Source organism: Microcaecilia unicolor, chromosome 2 (genome assembly GCF_901765095.1).
Source record: "Microcaecilia unicolor chromosome 2, aMicUni1.1, whole genome shotgun sequence".
NCBI lineage: Eukaryota > Metazoa > Chordata > Amphibia > Gymnophiona > Siphonopidae > Microcaecilia > Microcaecilia unicolor.
Genome location: NC_044032.1, coordinates 602,092 through 620,539, shown reverse-complemented (window position 1 = coordinate 620,539; position 18,448 = coordinate 602,092).

Sequence of the window (18,448 nt, the reverse complement as noted above, 5' to 3'; positions counted from 1 at the left end):
ATCTGCCCGGGAACAGAGAGGAGAGGACAGACTCAATGGGTGGGTGGGTGTGGATGGCTGGGGGGGGGGGGGGCAGGGGAGCGAGGACAAGAAATGATGAAGAAAGGCAGAAAGTAAAGAAATAAATGGAAAGGAAGCCCTGGAAATGGAGTTAAGAGGACAGATAGCAGCAGAATCGGATACTGGGCCAGCATGATCAGAAAAACAAAGTCACCAGACAACCAGAGGCGTAGCTAGGTTTTAAGGTCAGGGGGAGCAGACTTTTGTAAAATAGGTGCCAGCAATGATCACACAACTAAACTAGCAGAAGTCAAATTGGAAACCACAGGAAACAGTATGAGTATGTGTCTACTTCCCTGGTAGTGGAGAAACGCATTGCACAATAGAAAAATTGATATTATTTTTGTTATGGTTAGTTAGCTGATAGTCATCTAAGAATGCTGCTTGCTAACACAATGTTATGAATTGCCCAAACATTTTTCACTGAATTCTTCCTGAACTATGAAGCAAAGTATTTGCAGTCATTTACCATTCACACTCTTAACCTAGAGTATCCTCACCCCACATTGGCTCTTTAGCACTTAGCTGCACTTCATACTCTGTCAACCAGGAGTGCTCGTGCTGCTAGTGTTGTCATGATCATGACTGAAGAGTGCAGTGCTGGTGCCACTGGCACTGGCCCTTCCTCTGTGTGGTTCAGGAGAACCAACACTCTGTACTCTACCGAGGAACAGCTGTACCTGTAATACAAAGCCTACAAAAGTCACCCAAAATCTATATAATCTACTTGACCATAACACCACTGATTTACAGAAGTAACACAACAAAGACCTTATCTAGAAAACTGCAACACAGGAAATACTACAGTAGGAACTAGAACATCAATATGCCCATTAGAAAACTGGAACAAGTTGAATTCTTACAGATGCTTAAACAGAAACTAGGTGCAAACAGAGTACCTGGCCTCAGTCACAAACACTGAACTCCCTTGCCAGGTACAGAATAAATTACCACAAAGTTAAAATATGAATATGTAGACTAAACTTAAAACCCAAGAAGCCACACTGCAACACTAGAGAAAGAGAAATCAAAACAGCACTCTGCAAAATATAAAGAAAGCAGTGTAAACTTACTGTAAAACTGACATTTTCCATTCAGTGAATTAAAAATAAATTTTTAGTTCTACCTTTGTTGTTTGGTCATTTTGTTTTCTTTTTCCCGTCATGTTTGTCTCAGTCTCCAGTTTCTGGCTTTTCTTACTACTACTACTACTACTATTTAACATTTCTAGAGCGCTACAAAGTGTACGCAGCGCTGTACAAACACAGAAGAAAGACAGTCCCTGCTCAAAGAGCTTACAATCTAATAGACAAAAAGTAAAGCATTTAAATTTAAAATATTTAAGCAGTCAAGCACAAGAGACTTTCTTAACTTTCTTCACATGATCTCCAGTTCATCTGCCATTTCTTCTCTCCCTTCCTGCCTTCTTCACTTTCTCTCCTCTGAACTGATCTTTTCCTTTCAGCTTTCCTTCATTTAGTTTTCTGCCTCTTAGACTTCATTCATTTTTACTACTTAGTCTTCAATCTTCCTTTTTATTTTTAACCACATCTGCCTACAGTTTTCATCTCCTCCAGCCCTCCCATTCTTCATCCTATTATTTCATAGGTTTTTTTTTTTTTTGCTAACTATCCCCATCACTGTCTCTTTCCTCTCTTCTGTACAGCACCCTTTTTCTATTTTCACTCCTCTGACCAGTATATTCTCTTTCGTTTTCTTTTACCCCCCCCCCCTCCGTCCAGGATGTCCTCTTTCCCTCACCTCCATCCAGCATCTCTCTCCCTGACACCCTACTCCCCCCTCATATGCAGCATTCCTCCTTTCCATGTCAGCATCTCCCCTATATCTCTACTCCTTCCATGTGCAGAACACCCCTTCTTGGTCCTCATCCCTGTGTAATGTCCAGTACCCACCTCTGTTTTTTCATTCCCCCTTGTCCAGCATCTCCCCCGTCTTCCTACTCACCTCATGTCTAGCATCCTCCAATATTCCCTCCCTCTTCCAAGCCAGCAATTGCCCTCGCTCAACCCCTTTAGAGGCCTATCCTCTTCCATCCAGCTGGATGGAGTGTTAGGGAGAGATGCTGGAGGGGGGGTGAGAGAAAACAAGAGAGAATATACTGGGTAGAGGAGTGAAAATAGAAAGAAGGTGCTGTACAGTAGGGAGGAAAGAGAAGGTGTTGGAAAAGGGGGGAGAGTTAGCAAAAAAAAAACGTGAAATAATAGGATGCCCCTCTCTCCCCTCCTTCCATCTAGTGTCTGCCCCTAACCCTCTTCCACCTAGTGTGTGCCTCCTCTACTTTTTCCATCCAGCCTGCAATCTTTCCCCTTCCATCCAATGTCTGCCCCCTTTCTCCCTTCTCTCTCCCTATTTTCCAGAGTCTGTCCCTTCTCTTCCACCTTCCTTTCGCCATCAGTCCTCTTTCTAACCCATCTCACTGACTCTTCCTTCTAGTATTTGTCCCCTCTATTCCTCCTTCCAACCAGCACTTGTCCCTTCCCACTCTCCATTCAGTAACTGTCTCTTCCAGATCTTTCTCCTCCCCTTCTTTCTGACTCTTTCTCATCGAGCCCCTCTCTTCCTTCTTCCAACCAGCACGTGTCATTTCCCTTTCTCACTCTGACCCTCCCATCCAGCTCCCTGCTGTCTTCCCCTTTCCTTCCAACATACTACAAATTGGCTCCACCCTCTCGTCTGCCCGTCTCTGGTCACTTTTTACTTCCCGATGCGTTCTTCCTCCTGTGCCGGTGATTATCAGGCAGCCTGCCAGCGTCGGGGCTTCTGCTGCTTCTCCTCCTCAGGTGCATGTCCCACCTCTGCGCAAAACAGGAAGTTGCTTAGAGTAGGCGGGACGCGTACCTGAGGAGGAGAAGCAGCAGAAGCCCCGACGCTGGCAGGCTGACTGATAATCGCTGGCGCAGGAGGGAGAACGCATCGGGAAGTAAAAGTGACCTCGCGGACGGGAGAGCATCGGCAGAAGAAGAGGGAGCAGAAAAAAAAATATTTATATGTTGAGGTGCATAGGCGCCACTTTTTAAAACAGCTGTTTAGGGGAGCGACCACTCCCCCTGCGCCCCACCTGGCTACGCTTCTGCAGACAACATAGGTAGAAAAGATAATTTTATTTTCATTATAGTGTTTGGAATATGTCCACTTTGAGAATCAGGTGCTCAACATTAAAAGTTTATATTTATTTACTTATTTATGGCATTTTATCCCACATTAAACATGAATTAGGATGTTTTGTGGCTCTACATGAGAATTGTGATATTATGATCCTTGTTTCATATTGTTGACTGTCTGCATTTTCCATATGGGTGGTATATTGATGTATTAGGTTCTGCCCAGTGTAATATGTATGGTACAATAAGGTTCTGAGTGTGTTTTTGCACAAAGTTGTGCATAGTGTTTTGTAGTTATGATTGTGGTTAGTATATGCTTTGAGCAACCACTTTATTCTTTAACATATGATGCATATCTAATATCTAATTTTAATAAAAGGTATTAATTGTGACTTTTTATTTATTTATTTTTTCTGTGTGTTATCAGACAATTATGGATTTAAGCTCCACCCCTGGCCCCACCTCCTTTAGCCTCCCCAAACAGTTGGGCCACCGACCGCCTATGGTCCCGCCTTCTGCGATGATGCATTTCCTGATATCACGAGGGCGGGACACTGTGTGAAGGGAGAAGCCAGAGGCGAGCCCGGAATGCCTTCTTCTTTACTGACGGAAGAGAACATGCCTGGAAAACAGCAGACATAGTGAAATGCAAAAAAGGAAGAGTGGAGAAACGCATCTATTTCAGGCTTGAAGGTGAGAAAGGTGTCGAAGAATACTCCAAAAATTCTGCTCAGCCTGTAGGGAGTAAATTTGCACTCTGCTGGAGGAAGAGTGGTAGTTATGCCAGTCAGTCCCTTGGCGTTATGGGTTGATTTTCGGTTTAACCATTGGATATTAATCAAGTCTGTAGACGTCAGTGGGAAACAGAGTAGGTAAAATTCAAAGGCATTTCTGGCTTCACATTGGTTCTTCAGCAAGATCTCCCCTGTCCTAGTCACCTTTTGATCCCTTCAAAATCTTGACTGGATAAAGTGCTTCTTTAAATTGCATGAGTTGACGAATACCCATTATTTGCCCCTTTTCCCATCCCACACACAAATCATCAAGACAATTAAGTTCTTCATCTGAAATATTTTTTTACTGACTTCTAATGGAAGTTATCTCACTTAAAATAATACAAAAGGAAAAAAATATTGCCAGTGAATGGAAACTGAATTTCAGACTAATTGTTTTGGGACTTCTACACGGTAAGGGAAGTGACATGAGGACGCTGGAGGAGAGAAAGTGGAAAAGTGCAGGGGAGACCCAGAGAGAGATGGGGAGAGAAAGAGGAGCCATGGAAGAGAGCAGGGGAGAGCCAGGGACATAGAAAAGAGCAGGGGAGAGCCAGAAAGAAGATTATGGATGGAAGAGGGGTACAGAGAGAGATGAGTGGAAAGATGGGGAGAGAAAGAGGGGACATGGGCAGGAGAGAGAGAGAAGCAGCTGGGGAGAAACTGGGGTAGACCCTAGCTGTCAAACGGAGAAATGCTGAATGAAAGGAGGGAGAAAGAGGGGAAATGCTGGAAGGAGGGGGCAGAAAGAGGGAAGACACTGGGCGGAAGGGTAGGGAGGGAAAGAGGAAAGACACTGGAAGGATGGGGAGAGAGAGGACATGCCATTGCTGAATGGAAAAGTGTCAAGAGAGAGAACTGTCTAGAAGGAAGGGGAGATAGAGGGAGACAATGGATGGAAGGAGAGGGAGATAATGGATGGAAGGATTGGGAGACGGTAATGGGTAGAAGGATGGAGAGAGAAAGAAAGAAGGATAACACTGGATGGAAGGGTAGGAGAGAAAGAGGGAAGGTGCTGGACATGGATGGATGGAGGGGAGGGAAGACTGGAAGGAGATGCACTTGGATAGAGGGGAGAGAAGAGAGGAGAAATGCTGGACATGGATGGAGAGAAGGGAAGACAGAGGAAGTACATGCACATGGATGGAGGGGAGGGGAGTGAGGAGAAATGCTGGATATGGATGGAGGGGAAATTGCTGAATTTAAGGGCTGGATTGGAACACTTTGAGGGCAGATGTTGAAACTGGAGAAAGAATAGGGACAGGGCGACAGATGGTAGACAGGACGCATAAGGACGCAGGAGGATGGTGGACATGGTGAGAGAAATAATATCAAATGGAAAGAAGACACTGCATAAAACAGAAGACACTGGGACCAAAGCGAATAGAAAAACTAAATGATCAGACAACAAAGGTAGAAAAAAGTATTTTATTCAGAATTTATTTATTAACTGGAATATGTCAGCTTTTGGAAACATGCATCTGTGATATTTTGCATGTAAGTTTCAATTTTTCTAGTATTGCTGCATGCTGAGTCTGACTTCTTCAGGTAACTTTCCAGTTCAGTATTTTGCCTTCATATCTGTTGTGTCATGTGTTTTTCATGTGTGATCAAGATGCAGTATTCTGGTAGCGTGTAGTATTTGCAGCCCTTTTGTTTTGTTTCACTAGGTTGTGTACTGGTGTTTTAGAGCCCGGTGTAATTATAGTGTTGCCTAGTGCTGTTATGGTTTGGTAAGGTTATGAGTGTGTTTTTGGACAAGTTTGTGTATAGTGTTTTGCAGTGGAGAGATTGTGTATTGGCCTTACTGAGGTGGCACCAAAACATCAGAAAGGGCTTTAGAGCCTAAATCATGACACACTACCTCTTGAAGGATCTACATATGGTCGTTAATAAAAGGAGCTCATTGTGAACACTATCCACCCTAAAAGGGTGTTTTATGGCTCTACATGAGAATTGTGATATTATGATCCCTTGTTTCATATTGTTGACGGTCTGTGATGTTGTCCGTATGGGTGGTATATTGGTGTATTAGGTTCTGCCCAGTGTAATATTTTTGGTACAGTAAGGTTCTGAGTGTGTTTTTGCACAAAGTTGTGCATAGTGTTTTGCAGTTGAGCGATTGTGGTTAGTATATGCTTTGAGCAACCACTTTATTCTTTGACATATGATACATATCTAATATCTAAATTTAATAAAAGGTATTAATTGTGACTATTTTATTTTTATTTTTTTTCTGTGTGTTGTCAGACAATTATGGATATAAGCTCCGCCCCTGGCTCCACCCTTAACCCCACCCCCTTTAGTCTCCCCAAACAGTTGGGCCACCGACCGCCTATGCCTTGCAGCAAGTGGAAAGTAACCCAATCAATGTTGGCTTGTGCAGGGACTTCATGCAGGTGCCTGAAGGGTTTGTTTTCTTCTCAATCAAGCAGGCACTGGCTGTTTTATGGTTTGAATCAGTCAAGGAAATGAAAATATCATCCGATGGTGAGTAGTACTCAGTTCATTGTAAACTCTGAGAAGAAGTCATCTACAGTTAGGGGATCCTTTTACTAAGGCGCGTTCGTGTCTATGTGTATCCAACGCATGTCAAATTGGAACTTCCACCCGGCTACCTCGTGCCCTGGCCGGTAATTCCATTTTTGCCGTGTGTACAAAACACACGGTAGAAGTTTTCTACTCTGTGGCGCTTACCCGGCGGTAAACACCAATGTACACGCACTGACGCTTACTGCCCGTTTAGTGCATGAGACCTTACCACCAAGTCAATGAGTGTCGGTAAGGTCTCAGGCCAAAAATGGATGCGCACTGGTTTTAATTTTGCCGCACTTCCATTTTCAGCCACACAATAGAAACATAGAACATAGAAACATGACAGCAGGTAAAGGCCATATGACCCATCCAGTCTGCCCATCCTCTGTAACCCCTAATTCTTCCTGTTCCTAAGCGATCCCACATGCTTATCCCATGCCTTTTTAAATTCTGGAACAGTCCTCGACTCCACCACCTCCACCGGGAGGCCATTCCACGCCTCCACCACCCTTTCTGTGAAATAATACTTCCTTAGGTTACTCCTGTCTATTCCCTCATTCCAGAGCTCTCCATTTGAAAAAGACTCTCTTCCTGTACATAAATGCCCTTGAAATATTTAAACGTTTCTATCATGTCTCCTCTCTTCCAGCGTATACATGTTGAGGACAAGCCTGTCCCTATAATTTTTGCATTCAAGACCGCTTACTAATTTCGTAGCCACCCTCCGGACCGACTCCATCCTGTTTATATCTTTCCGTAGGTGCGGTCTCCAGAAATGCACGCAGTACTCCAAATGAGGCCTCACCAGAGACTTATACAATGGCACTATCACCTCCTTTTTCCTGCTGGTCATGCCTCTCTTTATGCACCCAAGCACCCTTCTGGCTTTGGTCGTCGCTTTTTCTACCTGTTTGAAAGCTTTAAGGTCGTCAGACACAATCACCCCCAAGTCCCGCTCTTCCTTTGCACACTGAAGCACTACACCCCCTATACTATTCTGTTCCCTCGGATTTTTGCGACCCAAGTGCATGACTCTGCATTTTTGGGGATTAAACCTTAGTTGCCAAATATCGGTCCATTCCTCTAGCTTCGCTAGGTCCTTCCTCATGTCATTCACACCCTCCAGGGTGTCCACTCTGTTGCAGAATTTAGTATAATATTACAAAGAGACAAACCTTACCAGACAGCCCTTCCACAATATCGCTTACAAAGATAGTGGAGTACCACAGGGATCGGTCCTAGGGCCGGCTCTTTTTAACATCTTTGTGAGCGATATTGTGGAAGGGCTGTCTGGTAAGGTTTGTCTCTTTGTAATCGGCCCTAGGACCGATCCCTGTGGTACTCCACTGACAACATCCTTTTCTTCAGAGCAAGCTCCATTTACCACCACCCTCTGTCTCCTACCATTCAACCCATTTTTAACCCAATCAGTTACTGTAGGTCCCATACCGAGGGCACTCAATTTATTTATCAGTTGCCTGTGCGGAACCGTGTCAAAGGCTTTGCTGAAAGCCAAGTATACCACATCCAGCGCCCCTCCCACATCCAACTGTTTGGTCACCCAGTCGAAGAAGACAGTCAGAATTGTCTGACACGACCTTCCACTAGTGAAGCCATGCTGCCTCGGGTCCTGCATTCCATGTAGTTCAAGAAATCTCACAATCCTCCTCTTTAGAAGCGTTTCCATTAGCTTACTCACCACAGAGGTCAGACTGACAGGTCTGTAATTCCCAACCTCCTCCTCCTTCCACTCTTGTGCAAAGGAACCACCTTTTATCCTGCGAGCATACAAAACACATACCTACACTAGCGCAGGTCATTTTTCAGAGCTCCTTAGTAAAAGGGCCCCTAAGTGAAGTTCCTCACATGTATATGTAAGTTTACAATGAAGTGTTTTACTGAAAATGTACTAGGGAATGTCTCACTCCCTGGATCTTCCCATCAATAGGAGACAGAACTAATCTTGCTGTTTGTGTTTAACCATTTGTAATTTCGTCTACGAGTCTAATGCTCTCGCTGTTTTTATTAGAACATTCAATACAAAGTACTCAAACACTTCAAAGAATATTTAATCCAATATTAATTATTTTTATACCTACTAAGCTTGTAAGAGATTTGCCATAGAAACTACACAAGTCATTTTAGAAGCCTTGTACGACATTCAAAATATAACTAAAAAGGGACATACTACTAATATGTTATTTTAATATGCAAACACTTGTTACTGTTGATTTTAGAATGTGTCTCTAGAATTTCCTCAGGATGCACAAGCAGGGTTTAAAAAAGGTCTGGACGGCTTCCTAAAGGAAAAGTCCATAGACCATTATTAAATTGACTTGGGGAAAATCCACTGCTTATTTCTGGGATAAGCAGCATAAAATGTATTAGTACATAAGTAATGCCACACTGGGAAAAGACCAAGGGTCCATCGAGCCCAGCATCCTGTCCACGACAGCGGCCAATCCAGGCCAAGGGCACCTGGCAAGCTTCCCAAACGTACAAACATTCTATACATGTTATTCCTGGAATTGTGGATTTTTCCCAAGTCCATTTAGTAGTGGTTTATGGACTTGTTCTTTAGGAAACCATCTAACCCCTTTTTAAACTCTGCTAAGCTAACCGCCTTCACCACGTTTTCTGGCAACGAATTCCAGAGTTTAATTATGCATTGGGTGAAGAAAAATTTTCTCCGATTTGTTTTAAATTTACTACACTGTAGTTTCATCGCATGCCCCCTAGTCCTAGTATTTTTGGATAGCGTGAACAGACGCTTCACATCCACCTGTTCCACTCCACTCATTATTTTATATACCTCTATCATGTCTCCCCTCAGCCGTCTCTTCTCCAAGCTGAATAGCCCTAGCCTCCTTAATCTTTCTTCATAGGGAAGTCGTCCCATCCCCGCTATCATTTTAGTCGCCCTTCGCTGCACCTTTTCCAATTCTACTACCCTGTTTCCCCGAAAGTAAGACATCCCCCGAAAATAAGACCTAGTAGAGGTTTTCCTGAATTGGTAGATATAAGGCCTCCCCCGAAAGTAAGACCTAGCAAATTTTTGTTTGAAAGCAGGGCTGCCGAGAGCCGGACAAGGCCGCCCCCGGGCCACCCCCCCCCCCACCCGAGTTCGCCAGGCCCCCCCTCCACCCACCCTCCGTCGCTCCCGGAACTAACCTTAAATACCTCCTTTCACCTTCGCAGCAAGCAGCAGCAGGGCAGACCTCTCCTTCCTTCCGTGCCCCGCCCTCGCGGACGTTACGTCAGGCGAGGGCGGGACATGGAAGGAAGGAGTGGCATGCCCTGCTGCTGCTTACTGCGAAGGTGAAGGGAGGCGTTTAAGGTTAGTTACAGGAGCGACGGAGGGCGGGCGGGCCAACCCCGATCCAACCCCGATGTTTCCCCGAAAAATAAGACAGTCCCTGAAAATAAGACCTAGCGCATTTTGGGGGGGGGGGGGGGCAAAAATTAATATAAGACAGTGTCTTATTTTCGGGGAAACACGGTATATCTTTCTTGAGATGCGGCTACCAGAATTGAACACAATACTCAAGGTGCGGTCGCATCATGGAACAATACAATGGCATTATAACATCCTCACACCTGTTTTCCATACCTTTCCTAATAATACCCAACATTTTATTCGCTTTCCTAGCCGCAGCAACACACTGAGCAGAAGGTTTCAGTGTATTATCGACGACACCCAGATCCCTTTCTTAGTTCGTAACTCCTAACGTGGAACCTTTCCGAGCACTCTACCAAACCCTCATCCACACCCTTGTCACCTCTCATTTAGACTACTGCAATCTGCTTCTTGCTGGCCTCCCACTTAGTCACCTCTCCAGTTGGTTCAAAACTCTGCTGCCCGTCTCGTCTTCCGCCAGGGTCGCTTTACTCATACTACCCCTCTCCTCAAGACCCTTCACTGGCTCCCTATGCGTTTTCGCATCCTGTTCAAACTTCTTCTACTAACCTATAAATGTACTCACTCTGCTGCTCCCCAGTATCTCTCCACACTCGTCCTTCCCTACACCCCTTCCCGTGCACTCCGCTCCATGGATAAATCCTTCTTATCTGTTCCCTTCTCCACTACTGCCAACTCCAGACTTCGCGCCTTCTGTCTCGCTGCACCCTATGCCTGGAATAAACTTCCTGAGCCCCTACGTCTTGCCCCATCCTTGGCCACCTTTAAATCTAAACTGAAAGCCCACCTCTTTAACATTGCTTTTGACTCGTAACCACTTGTAACCACTCGCCTCCACCTACCCTCCTCTCTTCCTTCCCATTCACATTAATTGATTTGATTTGCTTACTTTATTTATTTTTTGTCTATTAGATTGTAAGCTCTTTGAGCAGGGACTGTCTTTCTTCTATGTTTGTGCAGCGCTGCGTACGCCTTGTAGCGCTATAGAAATGCTAAATAGTAGTAGTAGTAGTAGTAGTATGACATAGCTATAATTCGGGTTCTATTTTCCCACATGCATCACCTTTTGGGGATCTAGCCAGGTATTTGTGACCTGGATTGGCCACTGTGGGAAATAGGATGCTGGGCTTGATGGACCTTTGGTCTGACCCAGTATGGCAATACTTATGTATTTATGTACTAAGGAGAAAAGGAAACAATAAACAATTTCATGACTCTTGAAAATTATTAAACATTTTTTGTCCTAATATTTATTAAATTTTATTTGGTTCCATTTTTGGATAGCCTGGTTCATATTCCCACCTCTTTTTATTTTAATTTTATGCTCCGTGGGATCTACTGAGTTCTCCATGCACGTGGATCCACTAAGGACAAAAGGAACATATTTTAAGTGGTCTAAAATATGTGTATATTTCCCATTTACAAAACAAGGGTGGAAGGGAGGAAAAATTCCAAAAGACACAGGCAAAATAGAAGTAAGAGTTACTATTGATCATTATATCTTACCTGTTTTATTTTGTGTTATGTAAATAATTCTACTGACCTAGCCACCTAATTTCTTACACAGTAATTTGTTAAATTAGACCATACCTCTTACTCTGTTTATGATTATACCTTTTGCAACGAAGTGTAAGCCACATTGAGCCTGCAAATAGGTGGGAAAATATGGGGTACAAATGCAGCAAATAAATAAAATGTTTACTAGCCACAAATAATAATCCACAAGAAAATACAAAGGTAACCCAAGTGACCCGTCGCTGGCAGTCAACTCAGCAAGAAACAAATGAAAACATGTGCCAAAATAAACAGAAAGAGTATAATGACATATTAGGACATGTCAAGAATATTAAAGCACGGAAAAACTTAATTCCTTTCTAATTTGGATGAATAGCCGTGACCCTAATCTCAAATTCAAAATGCAATTTGATGTTAGCCAAATTCCGTTTTTGGATATCATGGTCAAGAAGGAAAATATCAATTATCCAGTACTCTGTACAGAAAGTCCAAAGATAAAAATTGTTATCTACACTTTTCCAGTTATCACAGTAGATCTTTGAAGGAAAACCTGCCATACATTCAATTCTTGAGACTACGGAGATTATATGCGACACAAGATGACTTCAATCAAAAATCTAAGGATCTAACCAAGAGATTCACAAGAAGAGGTTATCCCAGAAAATGTATTGCCGATGGATTTCAGAAAGCAAGTGCACAAGTCAGGGAAGACCTTTTGAAAACCGGTATAAAAGAAAAAAAGACACCCTGATCTGGTTTGCACATTTTGGGTTTCTTCCATAAGCCATTATGTCAAGGAGATTACAAAGAAACGTTGGCACATTGTACAATCACACTCTTGTTTTAGAAACATCACTCCAACTTTTGCTCTTTCAAGGATGGGACAACTTCCCTATGAAGAAAGGCTGAAACGGCTTGGGCTCTTCAGCTTGGAGAAAAGATGGCTGAGGAGAGATATGATAGAGGTCTATAAAATAATGAGTGGAGTGGAACGGGTAGACGAGAATTGCTTGTTTACTCTTTCCAAAAATACTACGACTAGGAGGCAAGCAATGAAGCTACAAAGTAGTAAATTTAAAATGAATCAGAGAAAATATTTCTTCACTCAACGTGTAATTAAACTCTGGAATTCGTTGCCAGAGAATGTGGTAAAAGCAGTTAGCTTAGTGGGATTTAAAAAAGGTTTGGATAGCTTCCTAAAAGAAAAGTCCATAAGCCATTATTAAAATGGACTTGGGAAAATCCACTGCTTATTTCTATGGTATGCAGCATAAAATGTATTGTACTGTTTTGGGATCTTGTCAGGTACTTGTGACTAGGATTGGCCACGGTTGGAAACAGGATACTGGGCTTGATGGACCTTTGCTCTATCCCAGTGTGGCAACACTTATATACTTATGTAATTTCAGGAACTACCTTGTCCCTTCAACCTTGCCAGACTAACAAACCGCACACTAATTATACAGGTCATACCAGGGGTGTATCTGCTATGGGGCCACGGGGGCCAGGGCCCCCGTAGATTTGGCCCTGGACCCCCCTACTGACGACCCTTGCAACCCCCCCTCCCGCCGCCAACCTGCCATCAACATCCTTTGCTGGTGGGGGACCCCAACCTCCGCCAGCCGAAGTCATCTTCCTTTGTTCGTTTGGGTTTCTTTCTGAGTCTGACGTCCTACACGTACACAACATGCAGGACGTCTGTACGTGCAGGACGTCAGAGTCAGACTCAGAAAGAAAAAACCCAAACGAAAGAAGACGACTTCGGCTGGCGGGGGTTGGGGTCCCCCGCCAGCAAAGGTATGCGACAGCGGGTCGGTGGCGGTCGAGAGGGTCATCGGGCGGGCACACCACAGTTGTTGGAGCTGGTTCTGGCGGCGCCGGGGCGGTGGGGCTAAAATGTGCCCCCTCATCTCGGCTCTGGACCCCCCTACCGGCGAAGTCCAGATACGCCCCTGGGTCATACTCCATGCGGATCTTGCTCTGTCTGCAAACATTCATTCACACTTTCAATATTCATTCATCTATCCATAGGAAAAAGTTATAATTTATACTTCAATAGCAACTTTTAAATCTGAAAATGTAGTGTAAATTATTATCTGCCCATGTAAACAACTATACATAGACAAGACTAAAAGAATGTTAAGAACTAGAATTATTGAAATGAAATCAGAACATTGGTTAAATGCACAACATAGTGTAGATGAAATTCAGTTTCTAGCTTTTTGTACTATTTGGAGAAGTTGGCGAGGAGGAGACATAGATACAGCTCTATTAAGAATAGAAGAAAGGATCATCTTTGAACTCAATACTGTACATCCAGCTGGACTAAATAAAGAAATTGAGATGGTGCACTTTCTTTGAAAGATATATTTTCATGTTACCTCCTTAAGTTTTTATCCATATTTTTATATTTGATTTATATTCTTGTTATTCTATCATTTGATGGTTATTACATCTGTATATATTATATGAAGGTGATGAAACAGTGTGACAAGGCGGTGGCTGTAGCCAGAAGGTTGCTAGGCTGTATAGAGAGAGGTGTGACCAGCAGAAGAAAAGAGGTGTTGATGCCCCTGTACAAGTTGTTGGTGAGGCCCCACCTGGAGTATTGTGTACAGTTTTGGAGGCCGTATCTTGCTAAGGATGTAAAAAGAATTGAAGCGGTGCAAAGAAAAGCTACGAGGATGGTATGGGATTTGCGTTACAAGATGTATGAGGAGGGACTTGCGGACCTGAACATGTATACCCTGGAGGAAAGGAGGAACAGGGGTGATATGATACAGACGTTCAAATATTTGAAAGGTATTAGTCCGCAAACGAACCTTTTCCGGAGATGGGAAGGCGGTAGAACGAGAGGGCATGAAATGAGATTGAAGGGGGGCAGACTCAAGAAGAATGTCAGGAAGTATTTTTTCACGGAGAGGTTGGTGGATGCTTGGAATGCCCTCCCGCGGGAGGTGGTGGAGATGAAAACGGTAACGGAATTCAAACATGCGTGGGATAAACATAAAGGAATCCTGTGCAGAAGGAAGGGATCCTCAGGAGCTTAGCCTAGAATGGGTGGCAGAGCTGGTGGTTGGGAGGCGGGGCTAGTGCTGGGCAGACTTATGCGGTCTGTGCCGGGGCTGGTGGTTGGGAGGCGGGACTAGTGCTGGGCAGACTTATACGGTCTGTGCCAGAGCCAGTGGTGGGAGGCAGGGATAGTGCTGGGCAGACTTATACGGTCTGTGCCAGAGCTGGTGGTGGGAGGCGCGACTGGTAGTTGGGAGGCGAGGATAGTGCTGGGCAGACTTACACAGTCTGTGCCAGAGCTGGTGGTGGGAGGCGGGGATAGGGCTGGCCAGACTTATACGGTCTGTGCCTTGAAGAGAACAGTACAAATAAAAAAGTAGCACATATGAATTTATCTTCTTGGGCAGACTGGATGGACCGTGCAGGTCATTTTCTGCCGTCATCTACTATGTTACTATGTAATAAAAGTCTCATTTACCTAATATGAATCCAAGAGAATCCACAGTAATTACTGAGTAGTCTGTGTCAGTGAGGCAGGCTGTAAAACCAGGTCAGAACAACCTTCCTGGAAGCAGGTCTAGTAACCAGAAGGCCTGGGAGTTGGCCCTTCAGAGGTAGGCAGAGCTTGGAGCTGGTTACTTTAGCAGCATTTACTTGCCAATAGTGAGGCATTATTGTGGTCATTACACTCTCAGGACCAATTTCCAAACTGAATGTGCTTATATAAAGAGGAAAGGTCCCACTGAACTTTCTTTCTGAGAAGTTCCGAGAGAAGAGAACATTTCTCTGGTAAGTGAACACTATTTTGCTTTGTGCTTTGGGAACTTAAAGATTGGGGTTTAAAGGAGGAATTGTAGGTTAGTGATAGGCAAAATAAAAATATAAAAAGCAAATTTTATCAACTAATCTCCATAGTCTTTTCCACTTAGTTTTAAAAATGTTGTACCACAGCATTAACAGATAGAATCTAGCAGGCACTGCAGGATCTAGTTTAGTCTTCCCACCCACCTCTAGGACAACTCTTCATTTACAGTCAGTTATTGTAATTAGGGTAACAAGCAAGGAGTGTTCTTACAGAGTTTTAAATACATTTCATTACCATCTAAGAAGGAAACACTAAATAAATCATACAATATACTATATAAAGTAAAAGACACTTTTATATTAGGCTAATATCCTTAATACTGTAGCAAGTTTTAAATTATTGAAAAACTCAAAAACACTAAGATGGAGTCAGCAGTCCAGCAGCGAGAGGGGTGCTATCCAGTCTTTTGCATTGGGTGTCACATGTATGATTATCTCCCAGTTGGTGAGATATCATATGTGTGTGCCTGATGCAAAGAGCTCCTAGCTCTTAGAGAACGTGTCCGTTCTCTTGAGGCTAGAGTAGCAGACTTGGTGGAGCTGAGGGAGACAGAGAGGTACATAGAGGAGACCTACAGGGATGTTGTAGATAAGTCCAACCTCCAGTCTGGTAGCCCCTGTGCTACCTTGGAGGAGGGAGGTCTTCTAGAAGGAGAACATCACCCTGGTGAAGTACTACTACTTGACATTTCTAAAGCGCTACTACGGTTACGCAGCGCTGTACAATTTAACATAGAAGGACTGTCCCTGCTCAAAGGAGCTTACAATCTAAAGGGCAAATGTACAGTCAGTCAAATAGGGGCAGTCTAAATTTCCTGAAAGGTGTAAAGGTTAGGTGCCGAAAGCAACATTGAAGAGGTGGGCTTTGAGCAAGGATTTGAAGATGGGTAGGGAGGGGGCTTGGCGTAAGGGCTCAGGAAGTTTATTCCAAGCATAGGGTGAGGCGAGGCAGAATGAGCGGAGCCTGGAGTTGGCGGTGGTGGAGAAGGGTACTGAGAGGAGGGAAGTAGGAAGTACTCCTGTAGCCAGGACCTGCCCACCAGGGGATGCACTATCCTCTCACACCGAGGATACGTCTCCAAATGCTGCCCGGGAGGGAAAGGTTAGGACAGCTGTTGTAGTTGGTGATTCGATCATTAGGCATATAGATAGCTGGGTGGCTGGTGGACTTGAGGATCGCCTGGTGACTTGCCTGCCTGGTACGAAGCTGGCGGACCTCACGCGTCACCTAGATAGGATTTTAGATAGTGCTGGCGAGGATCCGGCTGTCTTGGTACATGCGGATTACCAATGACATAGGAAAATGTGGGAGAGAGGTTCTGGAAGCCAAATATTGCACCTCGAATACTGCGTTCAATTCTGGTCGCCGCATCTCAAAAAAGATATAGTGGAAGTAGAAAAGGTGCAGAGAAGGGCAATGAAAATGATAAAGGGGGTGGGACGACTTCCCTATGAAGAAAGGCTAAAGCAGCTAGGGCTCTTCAGCTTGGAGAAAAGGCGGCTGAGGGGAGATATGACAAACATCGATAAAATAATGAGTGGAGTTGAACGGGTAGATGTGAAGCATCTGTTTATACTTTCCAAAAAGACTAGGACTAGGGGGCATGCGATGAAGCTACAATGTAGTAAATTTAAAAGGAATCAGAGAAAATATTTCTTCTCTCAACGTTTAATTAAACTCTGGAATTCATTGCCAGAGAATGTAGTAAAGGCGGTTTTCTTAGCACAGTTTAAAAAAGGTTTGGATGGCTTCCTGAAGGAAAAGTCCATAGACCATTATTAAATTGGACTTGGGGAAAATCCACTGCTTATTTCTGGGGTAAGCAGCATAAAATGTATTGAACTTTTTCGGGATCTTGCCAGGTATTTGTGACCTGGATTGGCCACTGTTGGAAACAGGATGCTGGGCTTGATGGACCTTCAGTCTGTCCCAGTATGGCAATACTTATGTACTTGTATATTAATTTCATTTTATTGCCTGTTCTCCACTTTATCCCTTAGAATTCCCCCTAGAAGATGTCAAAGGCATGAAACACTGGCAGAGAAGGGAAGCCAAGGTGGACTCCATCATTATTCTGCAACCACATTTGAATTAAACATAATATATCAAAATCTCCATTCTGTAGCAAAGAGGACACTTTATAATGATTGAACTTGTGTAGTTCACAAAAAAATGTCCTCATAGGGAATTTACACCTCCTCTGAAGGATGCGAAGACCTGCTCATTTGGATCTGGGATTTTAAGGGATGAATGATGTGATGATGGTATTTATCCCTCTGGTTTGAAATACCATCTCAGAAAGCTGAACATTTTCCACCCAATATTCAGCCCACGGCAGTAAATGACATTTGAGCCTCTCACAGCCGCTCAAATGACTGTGGATATTCAATATCAACTGAAAGAATCCCTCAGAGAGAGACAATTATTAGACAATCATTTAAAGAGCCAATCTCTATTGTAAAAAGACTACGTTTGCTGTAGAAACCACATTTGAAAAAGCTACCAACTTTTAAATTTGTAAGTTTTAAAAAAAAATTTTTGTGTAAGAGTCGAGAGAGTTCATTGTAGGCTGAGGATCTCAGCCAGGCTTAAAATTCAGTGAGACATGCCGCTAACTTGCAACTCACTTCATAGCTCTGTACATCATATCCTTACTCTCTATGTACCGGCTCTATTTTGGTGAACTAACCAAACCCTGTGTAACGTGAAAGTAGTTACCGACTACTTGTCCTTTAGAAAAATGCTGAAAGCTCATTTCTTTAAGCAAGCCTACTCTAATGTTCCAACCTAATCTTACCAACCTCCACTCCCAATTCTGTTCTGACTTAGATACCGACTTCATCATTGGTTTTACTTACCCCACCTCCCCATTCCCCCTCTACTCATCCCATCCTTCTCTTTTCCATGTCTCCTTTACTATATCCCTCCTTACCCTATACTATCCTATCCTGTTTACCCTCCCTTATCCTAATTATACATTATCAAGTTTCAACTTTATCATGTTTCATTACTGTTTTGTTATCAATAGAAATCAAACAAAATAAAACATGGAAAAGAAAATAAGATGATACCTTTTTTATTGAAATTTCTATTATAAGACTTTGTATTTCAAATTACTATGTAAGCCGCATTGAGCCTGCATTGTGTG